Raw genomic sequence first — 19,677 nt, 5'->3', positions numbered from 1 at the left:
TTGTGAGCGTTTGCAAAGCAGACAATCTCAAGCCTCATTGCACATTCTCCCAAGAAACCAAAGGAACACCTTGTGCACTGGATCTTTTGTTTCTTTCTTTTGTTATTCTATAAATATTTTTATTCTTTTTTATTTAGTATTTCACAAAGTAGAAGAAGCTCCTAATCTTTGTTCTGCCTATTTGATGTTTAGAGAAGCCAAGGAGACAAATCTGTAAACAAGCATTCTCTGTTTGTTAGATATTTTTTTTTTCCTTCTTAAATACAGGCTGCAAGTCTCAGAAAAAGTCAAGGACTCGAGTTTCTCTTTGTTTTGAGTGTCTGGCTGCATCTACTGTGCTAAAGTGTCAGCTCCAGATAAATAAGGGAATGAAAACAGAGAAGGTCTATTTAAGAAAAAACGTCTGTCCTTCAAAGTCTGGAGAGATAGAAGTGGATTTATTGTCCCCTGGGCAACATCCAGGGAATGTTTTGGAACCTTGAGGCAAATTGTGGACACTGGAGCCACAGTCTTTAGTGGTTTTGTGTGTCTTTAATATTGCACTGAGATCTGAACTGCTTCAGATCCAGAAAAGTGAAATAGTGGATTAAAACCATAAAGGAAGGGGGTACAAGGAGGTCCTTGCACTGTGGTACACCCCATCCCTTTCCTGGGATATACTGAGGAATGGATGTACAATTTCAGGACCTTGGGCAAAAGTGGGCTTTTCTAAAGCACCTCTGCAGAAGTATCACAGCTTATATAACCATTTCAATTAGTGCAGTGCAGTCTTGCTTATTTGGACTCATGTGATTACCTGAGAACCAAGGCTGAATTAATTTAAAGGGAAAAATAAAAAGCAAAGTAGATGTCTGTCTTAGAGCTGTGGAGAAAACTTCAAGGGAAATGTGGACTCCTCCAACTGATTTCCCACAGAAACAGTTCTGATGTGTTCTCTTCCTTACCAGCTCTTTATTTGAACAACGTATGGTGAAGCAGCTCTGCCTCAGTGGGGATGTGCAGGTCTCACTGAGCTGTGCTGGCTCCCTGGGCTGGAGACAGCTCAGAGTATTTTAAAACAACATCATTCATAACTGCACTACATGAGGAATCAGACTAATACAGAAGAGTTACCATAACGACAACACCTCGATGTGGTGCAAGCACAAATACCTTTCACATCCCAGGGAATGATTCAGTACCATGTTGGGTGAAAAACATTCATCCTTTGAAGAACAGACCACTGAAAATGGTGGTGCCTGCGTCATATATTTGTAGCAGGAAATCTGTCTATGAGAAAAGGCTTCAGCAAATGAATTATTAGAATTTTATTGCTACTTTGCCTACCAGTGGCTTGTTAGCTACTGTAGAAACTGTCATCCACTTGCTGGCTGATGAGTCCTACAACTCAGCATATGTAGAGGTGTTTCATCATACAATGCATGGTAACAGAATTGAGCTTTGAGGGGCTCAGCACTGCACAAGCAGAAAAAGCAGCAGGGAACTTTTTAAAAACCCCATCTTCTAGAGCTAAAGTTAAAGATGACCCTAACATGCAGTAGAAAGGGAAAGAAAACACAAGTCATAGTGGCAAATTACAGATAATTTTCATAAATATGGGCTTTCTTTGAGGGAAAAGTGTAGCTATCAAAAATTATCCAACTGGAGAGAGATATAGTGGGAGCAAAGATTAGGGGGAATAGGGCAGGGAGGAGAGGGCAGCAGGGATTTATGGAAAATGATGAGGGTGGACAAAGGGAGGTGACTCCACCAGATGATCTAAGACAGACCTGTTCTTCCATTCTCACACCCAGCAGTGGCAGCTGCCTTCACAAACCCCTTCCTGACTTCCATGCTCCAGTGTCGTTGCAGTGCTCAGATAAAAAACCACATTTCAAAAGACCATTTGGCCTTTTGAGGTGTTTGGGGGGTAGGAGTTCTTCCTTTTTTTTTTTTTTATGTGAGACCTTTTGTTGGTGTTCAACATTCTGCTGTCTTTAGAAAGCAGGTATTCAAACACCACAAAGTTCCTTCCCCTTTCAAGTTTATCCTTCCACCTCCTGGGCTGTAACAAGGTGTGCTGCTCATCACACTGAGCTGCACCAAATATTGGCTTCCACTAAAGAATGACCCAACAGGGCAAACTCCCCTGTCCAGCCTCTGCAGATTCATCATTCCTCTTCACTTTGCAAAGTATCAGGCCTTAGGTTTTCTCTGAGTTGCCATAAGTGTTGTTTTAATGCAGATCCTGCTTTTTTTATTTATCCCCAGAAGAACAGTGCTTCATTTTGCTTACAGTCCTCCACTGCTATCACAAAAAAGAGCTCCAGTGATTTCTGCTGTGCTTGCTTTGATAGTGATATACAGCAACGAGATTCTTTGTGTGAAAGAAACCCAAGAAAAGCAGTTTTTCCTAGCATTATAATTTGTTATAGTTAGGTGTTAAAGTTTTCAGCTGAGCTGCTGGTGATAAACACTGCATATGCTCCGGGCTGCGTAGGTTCCCACCAGATTTTCTTTGTCCGGGTTAGAAACACAGTAGGTTTAGGTTCCCACTGCAGCTAATGGAGAGGATAAGGGTTTTTAGGAGCTGTTATTTATCCCACTTAAGCTCTGAATCATTGTGAGGTGTCTCTCTTCACCACCAGTGCAAAGGGTTCACAGGCAGGGGCTTTGCCAGCTGACACAGGTACATTTTAGGTGGGGTGGTGCCTGCCCTAAGCTGCTCAACACCTCGACAGAGGAGAAAATAATTGAATAGGAAAGAAAAGCAAGAGCAGGCAAGGAGGCTTGGAGAGATGAGGCACTTCCTGGAAACCACACAAGGCGCTGGGATGGAAAGAGAACCCAGATCTCTTTATGGAACCCCCTTTTTGTGCACTCTCTACCATGGGGCTTTTCACTCTGTCAGACAAAAAGAACGTGACCCTGTATTTCCTTTCTCTCTTCCCTTCCAGTAGTTGCATGTTAATTAAGCACTTACATTTTTCCAGAGTAACTGTAAGACTAGAAACCTTTTAAGTCAGATGGAAAGAACTAAACATTTCAGCCACTGTGAAGCAGCCAGAAAAACAAGCATGTGGGAGAAAAGAAAACATTGTGCAAATAAAATTGCTGAGGGGAATACAAAAATCACATGAGAAGGGCAGATAGGGGCATTGTGTGAAGGATAAGGAAGGGGAGTTAGGAACAAGGGAAGGCTTCTAATTTTGCTTTGTAAGCACAGTTGGTGAACCATTATCATTACCAGTCCTGCCCTGCTCCCCAAGGTTTGTGACACAAACACTTTGTTTTGCACTCTGTGTGAGGGTCCCACGACCTGGGGCAGCCAGGCAAGGGGACAGGAGGGAAGATGGGACTCAGGGGTGGGAGTCTTGCCAAATGGATGCACCACAGACAAAGAAATGAGATCTCCTGCCCACGGCTGACCTACCTCAAGAGTTTCTTGCCTCTGTGCTCCTTTTGCTCTGGAGCTGGAAATTTCTGCCTAATTCATCGTGCCAAAGGCCAGATTAGCTCTTTGTGTGGCTATGGAGGCAGAAACCTCTACAAATTATAATCAAGGGCTACACTGATTATTTTATATGACCTGATCTGATTTTGAAAATAGCCTTTTCCTAAGCACATAGTCAGACTAGATGACCCCCACATGTCCCTTCCAGCCTAGTAAAAGCTGCAAAGATTCAGGAAAACAACTCTTTTGTCCTGTGGACTACAAAAATAGCATTTCCAACAATTTTTCTTTCATTATGAAAAAAAGACCTAGACAACTCTCAGGGGCCCAACAACCCTGAAACAAAGAGGGTCTCTACAGACACACCACCAAGCTCTTCAGAGCCAGCTCAGCCTTTCATTCTCTGCCTTTGCTGTGGGATGGCATCCCAGCTTCTCCTCTGAGGAAAAAAGCCAAAGCCAAGTGAAAGATGAGCTGTGAAGGTGCAGACCTTGCTGCTGCTGCTCTCCCATTGCAGTCAAGGAGTGCTGATTGCAACACCAGACCAGTGGAGTTTCTTCACTTGTTTTGAAACTGTCTCAGCTGGGAACACACCCCAGCTTGCTGTGTCATTCCTTGGCTGGGTTTATAAACTGCTCTGCTGGGACCTACAGGTGCTCAACACCTCCCCAAACTGAGCTGGAACACAGCAGATCTGTGCCAGCTTGTGCACTTGAGGTTGTTTTCCTTCCCAGCTGCTTTGTTTTAAACCCAACCAAGATGGCAATCCCCCAACCCAGCCACAGTGGGGTGACATCAAGGTCCCCCCTTAAATGCTGTCTAGTGAGTTAAGTCCTTAATAACACCTGGAAAAGGATCTCTGCAGCACAGAAGAACAAACTTTGCTCCAAAGAGGTTATCAACGGGACCCCAGGAGACCAGTCACTGTGAAGCTTTACTTCATTCCAGAAATGTTTTGGAAGCAATTACTTCATCTTGTTCTTTATTCACAGGATTCACTTAACTGATGACATTATAGCTCAGTCCATTAAGTAAATGGGTTATATATTTTCTCCAGGTTTTGAGGAAGTAATGTTGCAGTGTGTGTCACTATCATTGTCAGCAGTCAACAGGGACAGGGACTCTTCATTTGCTTCGTGAGGTTTACCTCCACTGAGATCTCAAATATGAAATATCTGGCTCAGGGTCTTTGATAACGTTTGAGCAGGATTTTAAAAACATAAAAATAAAAACATAAGAAAGCAAGTGTTATTTTCACAAAAATTCCTGGCAGCTGTACCATTGATTATGAGAGGAAAACAGAGCAAGAAGAATTGGCATGTCATTTCTTAAATGAATTTATATCCTCATTTCCTTTAGAAAATGAATCCCTGCTCCATCTAGCCATTTTCCATCCATCTGCAGGGGCAAAGTTTGCAGAGCACAATTGAAATGCTCCATTCTAGCACAGGCCAGGGTGCCACACATGCCTTTGGTAATCAGATCCTTCCCCACCACTGCTGCTGGTAGCACTTACAAAGGTTTTCTTTTCCATTGCAATGGGTCTTTTAAGACAGCAGCAGCTCAGAAAATAATCAGGGACACATGATCCAAATTCTGGTCACTGGGGCCAAAATGTCCTTCTAGAAGGGCTGCAGGAGCCCATCTGCTGAGAACTTGACTTGAGCTGCGTTTGTGTCCTCGTGCCATAGGGGGAACGTGCCAGGTGTTCCCTTTTCCTTTTGTTGGTTTTTCACCAATATCCCAAGGAGGGGAGGCAGCAGGATGGGGAGGAGATTTGCCAAAAGATAAGAGAATTTGGGAGCCAGTAAAAAGCACTGCTTTCAGGAACTGTCACAGAATGCTGTCACTCAAAAGAAGTTTTGCACAAAATCTCCAAAACAACCTCTTCCTCCTCCACACTCATCCGCCTCCTCCGAGGGGTGGTGGTTAATATACTAAATACAACATAACCACTTGGAAAGCACTTTTCATTTTGAATCACCTCCTTGCTATTTTTGCAGCCGAAAATACAGACTGGTGGAGCTGATGTCATTAATCTGGTACGCACAGGAACAACTTGGGGAGCCGGGGTTGGAATTCTGAGGAAAAGGAGGCTCCTGGGAAGTGTCTTCTGGGGAAGTCAGGACTGCAAGCAGTGCAAATGCATCACAGCCAAGAAAAGGAAGGAAAAAGAGGGTAATAGCACTGTAACATCATTTCTGGTTGTCTCCAGTTTGTGTTTTAAACCAATATTAAATTAGGAAAAAGGAAAGGGGAGGAAAAAAGGGAGGAAAAAAGGGGAAACATTTCATTTTCCCCCAACACAAGAGGTTTTGTTTTGGATACAGACTTTTTATTCTGTTTGTCTGAAATCTTAAAAAATGCCCAGGAAAGAAATTTAAACCCCTAGAGTTAATTCAAAATGAAAAATCAAAGGCTCCTGTTTCAGCAAAAAGCTCGCTGGGACTGGGTGGCAGACAGGGTGGGAACGCCAGACATCAGTGCCTGGAAGCCTGACAAACACAAGGGAGGGCCTGAACGCAACAAAGCTGGGACACGAAACCCACAGAATCTCCTGGTGATTTGGGTCAACATATGGCTCAACACAACATCTTTGGCCAACCTCGACGTGTTTCAGTCTCCAGGGGAGCGCGTGCGATTTTCTCACACCAGAGAGGAGAGCGCTGATGGCACTGGGGAAGGAAAGCCTGCTCTCATCGTACCTGCTACGTGTTCTGTATAAATGGGGTGCTAAAGTGCTGTTTACCCAAGCAACACCTGACCCACAGCTCCCCTGGATCTGCTTAGAGCTCAGAGGGAGTGTCCTGGTGGGTATTTCAGATGCTGCACGAGAAAGCAGCACCACTGGTGGGTGTCAGGGTGTCCCCCAGTCAGGACAGTGTGGGTGACACATTTCCCCTGCCAGCCTGCTGGGTCTGCACAGTGGCTGAGTGCAGGCTGGTGTCAATGGGACTATTATGATTTCACCCAGCCTCTCCACTCTGGCTGCAGTTTCCCTGATTCCCTGAACAGCAGGGAAGGTCTAGACTGGAGCTGCAAAGATTTCCACATACACAACACATAGACAAACACTGTTTTTTCCCCCTGCCCTGCCAGTTCCACCAACCATGAGAGCAATCCACAAAGCACATGAAGGCTCTTTTCCCTGACCTTCTTGGCTGGTTTTTCTTAGCTGGTCTGAATGGCTCTGCAAACCTAAACGTGAACATACAGAAAACACGTTTGAGCCTCTTGTAGAAGAGTTAAACTCTGGGAGAGAAGAAATGTTGATATCAAAGGGGCAGAGAAAAACAACTGTGGGATGGAGAGGGACAGTTCAAGGCTGGGACTAGATATGCAAGAAGAGAAACATGCCCAAACATCAGTTGTTTTTTCTAAACAGGAGAAAAATGTCTGCGCTTGTATCTGAGCTCCCCTCCTGTCCCTCTCACAAGACAAGGGACAGACAAACACACCGGGGCCAAAGCCTCCAAACTCAGGGCTCTGCCAGGGCACACAGCCCCACACAGGTCCCAGAGCTCTGTGCTGCTGCTCCCCTGCCATCCCTGGAGCACAGGATGGGAAGGAGCTGCACTCAGGGGCAATGTACTCAGCCAGAAGAGAATGCAGCACTGACTCTGCTCTGTGCTGGGTTGGGATCCATCCCTTTTGCAGCATAGGAGCAGACAAAATTATTCAAGCATCACAAGCCCTGCACAGTACTCCCTGTAGGCAGATGTTCTCCTGCTGTGTACTTTGTGTCTGCACTGGTGAACCAGAAGCATTTGAGAACTCTCAGTTGTGCTCTCAGCTCCCTCCTCACCCAGGGTCAGGACAAGCTCTGAGTCTGCACAGCAGCTTCTTGCCCCAGGGAGGGAACCACGGGGGAGAGAAGCCATAGGGGAAAGGTGGGCCAGGTGGGAACAGAACTGCTGCATTCGGGTCCTTGAGCGAAGCATCTCAGTCTGGTGAGCTTTAGCTGGGCTCTGCACACAGAGTGCCCCCGTGCACAGAATGAGCACAGACAGACAGGATAACCTGAGCCCTGGCACAGGCTGAACCATCAGCGAGCTGCTGAGGCTGCTCCAGCTCCAGGGGCTCACAGCATCCCAGCCAGAGGCCACGGAGCTGCTCTGCCAGAAGGAACGAGGATCCCAGGGATATGAGCCCTGCCAGGGCCCAGAGCAGCCCTGGCACTCAGCCCCTGGGTGTGAGGTGTGGGACTGGGCAGCCCAGGTTGTGCTGCTGGGTGACTGCTCCAGGGACCTGCTTCAAAACCCCAAAAGACAAACGGAACAAGCAGCAAGGTCAGAGGCAGGCAAAGAATCCTGCAGTGGGTCCTGTACCCACAACCAATCTATGAAACACAGCCATGACCAGAGGCATTTTCAACAGAGGATAACATGTCAGCAGACTTGGCTGCTTTTAAGATAATTTCCTTAGAAAGGATGATTTTGGTGTAGGCAACAACACAAACAATTTGAAAATAATCTGACTTTTACCAACCTCAAGGTTTAAAAAGAAAATAAAACGAGGGAAAGGAACAAACACTCCGTATACAGACGAGAGGACCTTCAGGAGGAACGCAAACAACAGCTGCATTTGTTTGTGTTTGATTTTCAATTTTTCTAAAGAAAAAGTAGGCATGTAAGAGTGAATCTTATTAATGAAATATTGATTCAAAATAATAATACACTGTAACAGGAATAAACCATTCGATCTCCTGCTGCCACTGCTTTTAATGAAGTACTTTTCTGTTTTCAGACTCTGAAGTACAAAAGCAGAAATCAAAGATTTCTTCTCCCTGCCCTACTTGGTGTGCCATTCCAGTCCAGTGCAGTTGTTCCAGTTATTCTTAAAATACCCTAAACAAATCAAAATCCCTTCAGGAAATGAAAGTTAAAAGAATACTTGTTTCTTTTAATGATCCCTCCTCTCTGATAGGTTCAACATATTTGTGTCAGGTGTTACAGTTGGCATCAGCTGCCATTGTATTGGTGAGCATTTGCTTTTCTATTTCAGTTTGCACAATCCCTATCTCACAATGGGCCATGCCAACAATTTCCATGCTGGAAAACACAGAAATAAACACAGGAACAACTGTTCTGCATTACTGCATAGCGACCACAGAAAATTATTTTTCCCCCCCTCTTCTTTCCTAATGACTCACACCTTCCAAAATCACATAATCTAAATTCCATGTAACCTGCTTTTTTTTCTTTAAGTCACTTCTCTCCTTTTCCCTCTCCAACTAACCAATGTAGTAAGAACAAATTTGCATCTTGGTCCTTTTTATTCTCTTTGATAAAATTGATCTGATCTCCATGAGGTGCGATGGAGAAAACCTCCAAAGGTTTAAATTCATTTATTTGAAGCTTAGCTGAACCTTTAAACATCCCACCCTTCTGCCTAATCCCTCAACAAGCTCACATTTCCCCTTTGCCCTCCATGGGCTTGCCTGCAGGGAAATACCTTCCCAGAACAGCTGTACTAGAATAATTAATCCACTACAGATAGGCCAGTAAAATATCCTGCCTGGATATTACTGTGGAATAAAACTGATATTCTGGAAGCACATCTTTGTGCAGCCGTGGCTTTTATTCCAGAATCCATGGAGGGGTTTATCCAGGTGCAGGAGGCACAGGGCAGATATTGTGCCACAATTATGCAGGGACATTTCCCTGCACACTGGGAAGCACAATCCACCCAGTGAGGGTTTGAGAGAGAGTGAACTGCAGAACATTCTGGGATTAGAACTGGGGGTGTTCTCCTCCTCCCTGAATACTGGGATTAGAACTGAGGCTGTTCTCTTCCTCTATCACCTCTGCCTTTTGGGAAGTTCTCCTCACCCTCTTGCTTTGGTTTCCAATTTTTTTAGTAGAAATCTAATACTGCTTTGGGGATTAATTAATTGATGAATATAGAGAGCCTGAAAAGTGTAAAGCACTACACAGGAGTTAAGTGTTATAATTAGGAGCAATTCTGATCTTGATTACAATGAGATAAAGCTGGAAGTCCTATACCACAGAAAGATTCAAACTGATAAAAAAAAAAAAAAAAGATCAGAATCAGGGTCTTATGAATTTAAATGTAAACTTGGGCAGATTCCCTGCTGAGTTACATCTGCAACTGCAATAAGATCAAGGAACATGACAACTTGTCATTTCAGTAACAGATATAGGGAGAATGCCCTTTAAAAAAATTAAACAGGAAGGAAATTTTTAAAGTGTTTTCTTTGGCTCTGAAACATATGCCCAGGGAGAAACTGTTCTCAGCAATGCAGTGGATCTTGAAATATTTACTGGGTCTGGCATTTAACATAATCTTTCTTGTATAAACGATATAGAAAAAACACATATTATCTTAGACTGCAATCTAGTGTGAAGATGAGATGATATTTTAATAGAGCTGCATTCATCAACTGTAACAAGAGAGGAAATGTGCTCCAATCCAACATGCCCTGTGGGCAATGTAAATAAGAGTGACTTCGACCATCAGATAAGTGCAGCAAGGGGAGGCAAGCAGAGGGACACAGGCCTGCCAGGGAGGGAAGGCAGAGTGGGCAGGGGCATCTGCATCTGGCCAGGGAGGGAAGGCAGAGTGGGCAGGGGCATCTGCATCTGGCCAGGGAGGGAAGGCAGAGTGGGCAGGGGCATCTGCATCTGGCCAGGGAGGGAAGGCAGAGTGGGCAGGGGCATCTGCATCTGGCCAGGTGTGGCACCCAGTGCCCCTCACATCCGGACCCCAGCCACTCACTCCACTCATCCCAAGGGTCCTCCTGGAAACCTGAATTTCTCACTTGGCTTGCAGTGGGATTTGCATGTCTAGCCAGTGACACCACTATTTTCAGAAGTAATTAAACTTTTAATTACGCTTCTTAATAGGCTGTAGCTACTGCTTTGCAGTTCTGTTTCTGTCCCTGTTGGATGCCCATGGAGCAGTGCCATGAAGCTCCAACTGCTCTTCCAAGGGGGTCAGGGTGTGCCCAGCTGAGCTTACACTGGAATCACACTGGGCAGTACCTTTCAGAGCCACAGGAACATCCCTTCAAGATTTTTCCAACAACTTTGGAGAAAGAACAGTGAAGACTGAAAGGCTCAGATACTCAACCATTTTCAAATTCGCAGACAGATTTATTCCTGGGAACAATATCTCAACTTTCCTTCAAACCAGGTCTTCAGGTACACTGGTAATTGCAGGAAAAAAGGGAAAGTCATCCTATACAGGCAGTAAAACTGCAATATACACTCTCCAGAGAGGACTTGTGCTACAGCACGTGCTGTATTGAAAATCATCGGGGAAAGACAGTGAATTATTTGTGACCTTGGGCAAGATGTTTAATGTCTTACTAGTTCAGACAGGCAGTCACACTCACACCAAAACCTCAACAGCCTTTCCATTCTCCCTCTGCGCAGAAGGGGACAGGGCTGTGAAAGAATGACTGAGTGTACATGTTTGAAACAGATTCTAAGGAAGAAGGGGTCTAAATAAAACATCAAAAAGTTAAAAGGCAGCTCGTTGTTTGACTTGTCTTCAGACAGGACATCTGAGCGAGATGCAGCTGGATCCCTCAAGCTTTTGGCATTCAGAGGACCCCTGACCTTCCCAAAGCAGTCCCAAGACTCCCTTGCAGCCATTTGCAGAGAAAACAAAAGACCCTGAACACTGACTGCTCATTGATTTGCATTTCTTTTCCTGGAGCTTGCCAGCTTGTCTTCCCCTTGAGTGGCAAGACAGGCGAAGTTTTAATTATTTTCCAGTCATTGCTTGATGTACCTGCTGTAGGGGCCATGGGCAGATGATGGAGCACAAGCTGAACATCACTGAGCTCTGATGTCCATCAGCACAGTGTCAGGATCTGTGGCTATTCCCAGTCCCTTAATATTCTCTCAGAGACAGCCTTCACTCAGCACAATTCAGATGTAGAGCAAACACTGAACACCTACAGCAGAGCTGATGCTGCCCTCCTGAACCCTTCAGCAACCTAAATCTTCACCAGGCATCAAAAACCTGCCATGAGAGTGGCTGCCCCTGAGGCTGTGCTGTTCTGACCCAGTTCACAAGGGCTGAATGGCCTCAAAGACATCTTCCCTTTTCCCTACCCTGGGACAGTCAGCAGCCAGAGCACTGCCAAGCGTGGTTTAGCTTTAGCTTGAACATTCATCATCCAGTTGGGACTGTCCTTCCCTCCTGGCACAGCAAAGCTCTGCCCACGTGCCCTGCCACCCTGTCCCCAGGCACTGCCACCCAGAGCAGCTGGGACCTCTCCAGCCCCATCCTGGGACTTCTCCCTTGACCTGCACCACCAACCAAGCACCAAAATGCAGCATTGAGGGGCTGTGATTGGTCTTCCAATGACCACCAGCACTTCAGCAATTCAGGTACCCATTTTCAGACTGCTGCTAATTGCTGCTAATGCATGGAGACTGCAGCCCAACTGGACACACAGCCAGGGGACAGAGGGCAATGCCTCCATTTCATGTCCTAAATTTATCTCGCTTTTTAAAGCAAGGTCTGAACCTCCAAGGTTTTGACTTCTTCAGATTCCCTTGTTATGAAGTTATGAGAAAACATTTGTGGTCGGGTGATTTCCTTTTGCCCTAGACAGCTGTCAAGAGCAGCAGAATGGCCCAAGGCAAAATGTGATGTGGGTGTAAGAAGTGTCTTAAGCCAATAAGTTAAAGCGATGGGTTAGAAAGCCTGGGGAAAAAATGAGCCAATAATTGCTGAAAATCTTCCTATTCTGCTACGTTTATTTAGTCAAATTCATTGGCCCCTCTCCAGGCCTTCAGCCTTCTCCACGCCTTGGAAAAAGAACCTTATTAATCATTTTGCTTCTATTGTTTAATTATCCTGAGCATCAGCAGATCAGATCAACACTTGGCTCTTGCACACAAATCCCAGCCCTCTCAGACTGCAGCATCCCACCAGCTCCCACTGCATGGACAGCAGAGGCCAAAGCACTGAAAGTATTTGCTGCCCTTATGTTGTTTGGAGTAAAGAGGGATTAAAAATTACACCCTGCCAGGGCTGCTGGAAGACTCATTTGATGAGTAGTCTCCATCGAGAATGGATGAAAACTCTCCACCAAATGTTAAAGGAAAAGGAGGTGGAAAAATGGATTAGCAATTCAGAGACAATCACCACAGATCGTGTTTGTTCTTTTTGAAAAAAAAAAAATCAGTTTTAATGAACACATGCACATCTCATCTCCAAAAAAATATTACCAACTGAAGGAAAATCTGTTTGAACAGTCACTGCTTTTAGTGGTATGGGGAGGAGGAGAGGGGTGTTGGCTGCCAAATGGAAAAGTTGGGGGGCAACAGGGCAGGAGGGAAGGGGCATTCAGAGTTAATCCAACATTTTTGCCAGCAGCAGTGGCAGTGAAGAGTCCCTGGCTCTGGGCAGAACTCCATCCCTTGCTGTGCACAAACATGAACCCACACAGTGTCAAAGGGGCTGTGTTTGGATTGACAGAGGCTGTGGGTCAGGGCTGCCCTGGGGGCCTGGGCAGTGCCTGCCCACACGAAATGGGGTTCCAGTTTATTATTATTAGTTATAACAAGAGAAGATTTATTTTTTTTCTAATAGCTACATAAAGACTCTTAAAATTCAACTTTTGCTTGAATGACTGTGCATGAACTGTCTCTCTTTGGGGGCCTCAGTCTGAGTCTTTCATGGGGCATTCACTGAATAAGGCTGCTTGGTTATCAGGTAATATTTTATACCAAGATTGAATCTTTATTTAATAGGCAGAATCCTCTATTGATTCATGCAGCCAGCAATGGTGACTAAGAGAGCTGTGAATCATTGACACCTGTTGGGTTTGAGGTTTCTTTTCATTCTTTACAACCTCTTCCTTCTGCTTCCCTTAAATACACACTTTTTTCTACTTTTGTTTTCTTTTTTTTTTTTTTTTTAATACAAAGGAACAAAACAAGAAGGCTACTTTTTGGCAGTATCTCTACAATTGTAGTAAAATTAATATCTTAATACATGCCATACGTGCAGCTATTTTGGATTCATCTGCAAATCCCTAAAGCCATCCTATTTACCTTTATTTTTTTTAATGAGAGAGGATATATGAGGTGAAGTCAAGCATATGGGCTACAAGAAAACAGTGTATGACTCATGACTGCCACTCAAAATTTAGCTCTTCCTTGGCCACCTTGTACATATACAATACCCTGCCTTGGAAAGATTCATCTCTACCTTTAGCAGGGGTCTCACTCTTTGATGACCCTTTAGGATTTGTATATGGCAGGCAATGAAACCCCAGACCTCCCTCCCCCTGGGGAGCCTCCCTGGCCCTTCAAACCAGCTTTGTTGCTCTCACCTTCCCTAATCACCCTCCTGCCCAAGGAGATTATGAGCATCAGGCATGAAGCCATGGCCTCGTTAAATCAAACCTGACTTTTACTGTTGGTGTCAGTGGGGCCAGGGGTTCATTACAGGCCCTGTTTCCCAGGTCTGAGTAACAACAGACAGCTTCACCTGGGATGAAGCTGGCTGATTCCAGGATTTAATTCATTAGTGGGTCATGATTCCACACTACTGATTGCTTCTGTGGAACTGTAAGACAAATAAAACCTAAATATTTGAAATGCAAGCTCTAAGGCCACTCAGACCAAAATCACTATTTCTTTTTTTTTTTTTTTCCCTTTTCCTTTCCTTCACAATCCACCTCTAAAGCCTTTTTCCCTTGGAGCCTGTCAAAGCTGCCTCCCCAGGGCTCTCCCCTATTGTGTCTGTCCTCATGCAGTCCCTTTGTAATAGCCAAGCTGTGCAGTTGATGCTCAGGCTGAATCAGAAAGCAGGTCTGTGTCTGATCTGCAAACATACCTCCAGCCTTATTTCTCTTAATGTATTCCAGTCTATGTCTCATAGTTAAAATCTTCAATTCTACCACTCTCTCCTTTTTACATGCCGGTTTTATTTGCACAGTCATTTCACAGTCCAGTTGTTCTTTCTGGTCAGGTGGCCTATAAAATATTTCTATTACCAGTTTACTCTCTGAAACATCTCCAACTGCAGCCCATAATGACACAGCAGCCCCATTCTAGTCTCTCTCAGATCCCCACTTTCAAAGGCTAATAAATCCTTTTCCTTCTCAAATAGCTCTCTCTCCTCTCATTCTTTTCTCTTGCTCCCCAAACAATCTAAACAATCTCTACTCTTTAATGTTAATACCTCTGTTATCTTCTAAGGAAACTGCAGCTCCATCCATACCTATTTCCCAATGGGCAATGCCCATGTGCACAGCCCAGCTCCTGGTATCCTATGATTGTCCTCCTCCTCCTCCCATTCCCTGCACAAATTAAACCTTTTCCTGACCCCATCTGGGAGTGACACCTTGTTGTTCCTGAGCTGGGCAAGCAGGGCTGGTTCCTATTTCTCTCCATCACCCTGCAAATCTCGCCTTCACCAACTGTTTCCAATTTTTCTGGAAGGGATGATCTGGTTGGAGGCAGGGATTTCTACTTTTTAATGCATTTCTTCCACTGTATCCCATACATGCATTTAACTGACTTCCCCGCTCCTATTGCATAGACAACCCTTCCATCTGCATTGTGCTGGGAAGATGAACCCAGTGCTCGGGGTTGAAACTGTCCTTGAGGTTTTCACTCTGCACTTTGACCTCCAAAGCCTAAAATTCCTCCAGCTGCATTTCCTTAGCACACATTTCTGCCTCCTTCTCCTCCTCCTGTGCAAACCCTGTGCAAGGGCACTGCAGCACTGACCCTGAGCTGTGCACTGCCCTCCTGTTTGGCCTGCCAGGAGCTCCACATGGGGTGTCCTCAGCAGCCAAATGAGGCACAGAGCTTCCCAAATGGAGCTCAGAACGTCCCTGGAAGCTGGGATGTCCATGTTCTTTTGTCATCACTGATATGCGAAACCATGGGAAACAGCAAATCCCCTCACCCTGGGGAAAAAGAGGAGCCAGGAGTGGCTTAGGGTTTGCTCTCATGTGCCAAGGTGTTTTTAAGCATCAAGCCAAAATTTGAGGAAATTGACTCTACACTAAACTTAACTATGTTAGAAAGGAAATTTGGCCTCAAAATTATTTGGTCCTAAGGTGACTGTAAAATGGAATTTAAATGTATTTAAATGATCTCAAGAAGAGCTTGGGAGAGATGCAGAGGGATAGAGCCAGCACAGTTCACAGCACCCAGCAATCCACTCTGCTCCCTGCTCCAACTTCTCATTTGCCAAAAAGGAAGAGAAAAGCAATTTCCTTCTTTTTCTCTTCTGCAGCCCTTTGACTGGAATCTCCATAGAGCCCTGTGGGGCCTCCTGTCATCCAGGGAATCTGCTGCATTCAGCACCACGGGAAAGCTCTGTTAATGCAAGGTTGTTACTGATCCAGGGACCCACACCCACACCCACCACTGTCCCACCACACACATCCAACCAAGCAGCCAAATGTCCCCAGTGAGCCTGTGATGCTTCTAGAAAGCACAAAACCCAGGTGATACTCCAGGATCTCGAGGAGCATGGCCCTGCAGGAGATCCCTGAGACACCCTTGGCTGGAGCAGCTGTTCTCCAGTGCTGTGACTGGAGGGAGGACTGGCATTACCAGCATCTTGGCCCACTTGTGAGCAGCTGGGAACATCCAGAGCACATCTCTTCCTGTAAATCTTGGGAAAACTCCCGTTGTGGTTTCCCCATCCCTGGTGTTGACACATGTCCTTGGGCCTTAGAGCAGTTGGACTTGGTCTTAACTGGGTCAGACGGATTCTACTTTTGCCCTAAGTCCATTAGCGTAACACTTTAGTCTCTCCTCTTGCAACTTCCAGATGACATTCCTGAAGTTCTGGGAATCTGTTTTCCTTGTAAACTCCAAAAAAGGCTTGGAAGAAATTTAGAATTTTCAGTAGAAGTTGTCTTAGGTAAGGACTGATTTGTGCCTCCCACAGGTACACATCTTGCATTAGGGGTCAAATACGAGACTGGGAGTTAAGAACTGTTAAGGGTTTGATCCTGACACTGATTTTATATGTGACCAAAACCAATTAATTTTACCTCTTTAGCTACAACTTTTTTCATCTGGAAAACTGACTACTAAAGATAACCCAAACCCACACATTTTCTGATATCGAATTTTCTGACAATCATGCAGTACTCTCAGGTAGAAGGGTGAGTTTATTAGCAGCTATCTTGTCACCCAGTAAAGTAGAATTATTAAAATCTGTTTCTTCTGTCCCAAACAGAAGTTTCTGCTGTCATTGACAAGAACAGAGGCAATACACCAGGAGAGGTCATGGAGCTCCAGTGCCCTACAGCTTTGTGTGACACGAGGAGGTGAACTCGGGCTGTTCCTGGACACAGCATCTCCTGTCCCAGCTCACTGCACAGCCTGTCTCCATTCCAGAGCACTGAACCACAGCTCAGCTGCTGGAAGGAGTCACCCCAGGACACTGCCAGGAGGAGGTGCAGGGCTGAGCATCTCTGCCCGCTCCGTGCCCTGCTCTTTGCCCTTCTCGTGTGCAAAGGGTACAGTTTGCTGAAAAGCACAGCACGGTCCTGCTGGGCAGGAATTCTGTGCAGGGACCCCAGCGGTTGTGGAACACATGATATAGACACAGCTTTACTAGGTAAATGATCCAGTTAAACAAGGTAAATCAACAATGAGGGAGAGGACGAGAAAATTATATTGACTGTAATGTTTACAAACACTCGTCACCTTCCAACTCAGTGATGAATTGGTAATAGTTTTGCTGGAAGAAAAGATCCCTCTTGCTTTAAAGACAGCTATTTGATGAGACACGAGGGAGACAATTAAACATTTAATTCAGTTTGACCTGCTCTGTCATTACGGCTCTTTGTTTCCCATCTCTTTCTTTTCCTCTGACCTTTAGTCTGTGATACTTTGTGGGTTGTTTTTATTTTTTTAAGTTTTATTTTATTTTTGACCAGGTCAAATCAAATAGATCCTGTTTCCCAAAGATAACATGAACACGGAATATTAATGCAGCCTCCCCCTATTGTGTCCCTGTGCCTCCCTTCCCCCTGTGCCCCCAGCCCACACCCCGCACACCCCCTGCCTCACGCTCATTTGCACAAAAGCACACCGAGTCCCCTCTCAGCAGCCCACCTTGAACAAAACACTCCAGGACTCTCGAAACAGCAGAAGTGCTAATCAAGCAGGGCCCTGTGCTCTGTGCTTCTGCAGTGGTTGCCTGGCATAGAAATGGGCTGTCTGGCCGCAGCTATGAGGTAACGTCTGGCTTTTTTGCCAAGCTGCAGAACTAGTCAGACACTCCCTGGAACAACATTTCTTCAGGAAAAAAAAAAAAAAAAAAAAAAAAAAGTTAGGCAAGAAATGATCTTCCAGAAACTTCCTTGCATCTTTCTGTGTGCAGGGATTTTTTTTTTTTCTTTTTGGAAAAGTTATATAACCAAATTACTTAGAATGCAACGAGTTTCATCAGCTGATTTTTGGGCAATAATCTTATGAAACTGATTTCTCACACTTACTAGGCAAACTGGAAATTTGGAAAGGGGAAAGAACACACATACTCAAAATATATACACACACAGATGTACCCCACTCTTTTTCCTGCAACACTGTCTAGATCCACCAGCTATTTTTGGATGCAACCTGAAATAGAGCAATACAAATTCAAGCTAGGCAGCACTAACCTGCATCTGCAGCATCTTTTTGCAGTGACACTGATTAATCTAATTAACCACTTGGAGGAATTTTTTCACACTACAGCAGCAGCAGCCCTTCGATTTCCTGTATAAATTCCTTATTTACTGATGTTGCATAGTATTCTTGATTCAGTGTATTCTCCTTTTTATAACAGCACTGACAATTTGATTTTTTTTTTTTCCCTGAAGGACAGAAAATGCACAGTTCATTTTTCTGCAGTGAAGGTTGAGAAACAATCTGAACTGAAGAGACACGGCTGTTGCTCTGGAGGTTCAAGCTAACAACACCTCTTGTATTAAACACTGTGTACATGTATCAGTCAGAAATTTAGGCTTGTCCCAAGGTGACACACTTGGAAGAGTTAATTCCTGAGAAGCAGCAGCTTTGGAAAGGTGCAGGAAGGAATGTCTTGTCCTCGGGGCAGGAGCAGCCAATGGAGCTGGGTGCTGGTGATGTAATGCCTCAAACCTTGTGCATCATTGGTTCTGCAGATATTAGACTTGATATGATTTTGGAGAGTTTGGCGAGAGGAATTTTTGCAGAGGAGCCTGTAAATTTCCCTGCACCAAGGACATTTTGATTCAATCCCTCAGTGTTCCTCGGCCGGGGAGAAGTTTGCTCTAACAACATTTCTGTCCTGTGTCTTCCTGGTGCTGTTTAGCTGTTCTGTGTCCTGCTATCTGGGAGGCATTTCTCTGAAGTCAGACTGTGCAGGAGTCACTTCTCCAGCCAGCCCATGAAATTGAAATGAATTTCTAATAAAAAGCAGTTGTTTTTTCTCTGACTCACCTCTGAACTCTTAATTGTTTCAGGCACCAGCTTCCATTCCCCCAGCTTCTATTACCTTCCTGGGGTTTTCATCTGCCCAGTCTTATTTCTTTAGCTGATTGCTGCATGAGGAGATGGCTGACGATGTTTTAAATGAGCCTGGCCAGTCTGGGCTTGCTCTGGAGGAATCTGCTCAAAGCACCTCGGTGTCAGTGAGCTCCAAACACGTCAGGCTCCTGCTGCAGGACTCGCTGCAGCTGCAGCCCCCGAAGCTGCCGGACCACTCCAGCAGTTTGTTTGAACTTTAGCCATGATTCAGTCACAGAACCCTCTGAGAGTCTCATCCTTTTTCCTCATCCTCCCCTAAATGAAATAAAGATTCTCACAAAACCTACAGGGGCGATAAAAGCCTCTGTCAAAGCAGGGAAGAGGAAGCAGGAGCCGCAGGAGACGTTCAGAGGCTGGAGATGCAGGAACTGATGATGCTGAGGTCAAGGCAGCAGCGCAGGAAGCCCAATCCAGCCCCCAGAGCTCTGGAATCTCTGAGCAGAGCAGCTTCCCCTCCTTCCCCTGGGCACCCCGAGGAGCCCTGCCAGTTGCCAGAGGCCAAAGATCACACAAGAGCTGTGGAGAGCAGAGTTGTTCCAAGATACAAACGACTTAGCACTTCTGAGGTTTGCTCCTTTTCCAAACAAGAACAAAACCCTTAAAATCCTGAGTTTCCCTGAAAACTACAGATAATTTTTTAGTCAGGTTTTTACATTTATTTCAGTAAACCCAAAATGTATGTTTTGATGCAGACTTTTAAAAACATGTAGAAAAAAGATGTGATTTACT

The 19,677-nt window shown here is 45.1% G+C and overlaps 1 protein-coding gene across 2 annotated transcripts in view; it reads right to left on the bottom strand.

The window, feature by feature from the left end:
• The window catches only part of PMEPA1 (prostate transmembrane protein, androgen induced 1), a 272,991-nt gene that overhangs the window by 77,612 nt on the left and 175,702 nt on the right, over positions 1-19,677 (bottom strand). Inside the window, exon 5 of one of the 2 annotated variants that reach the window (XR_008439739.1) lies at positions 17,520-17,694. The exons of the other annotated variant lie outside the window; for it this stretch is intronic. The gene's annotated coding sequence lies outside the window, so the exon portion shown is untranslated. Of the gene's footprint in view, positions 1-17,519; positions 17,695-19,677 lie in introns of those variants that run through there. 2 annotated transcript variants of the gene reach the window in all.

The sequence above is a fragment of the Vidua macroura genome, chromosome 17 (assembly GCF_024509145.1).
Source record: "Vidua macroura isolate BioBank_ID:100142 chromosome 17, ASM2450914v1, whole genome shotgun sequence".
In the NCBI taxonomy this organism is placed as follows: domain Eukaryota; kingdom Metazoa; phylum Chordata; class Aves; order Passeriformes; family Viduidae; genus Vidua; species Vidua macroura.
Note: the sequence above shows the minus strand (reverse complement) of the source record. Positions and strands in the feature narration are given on the sequence as shown.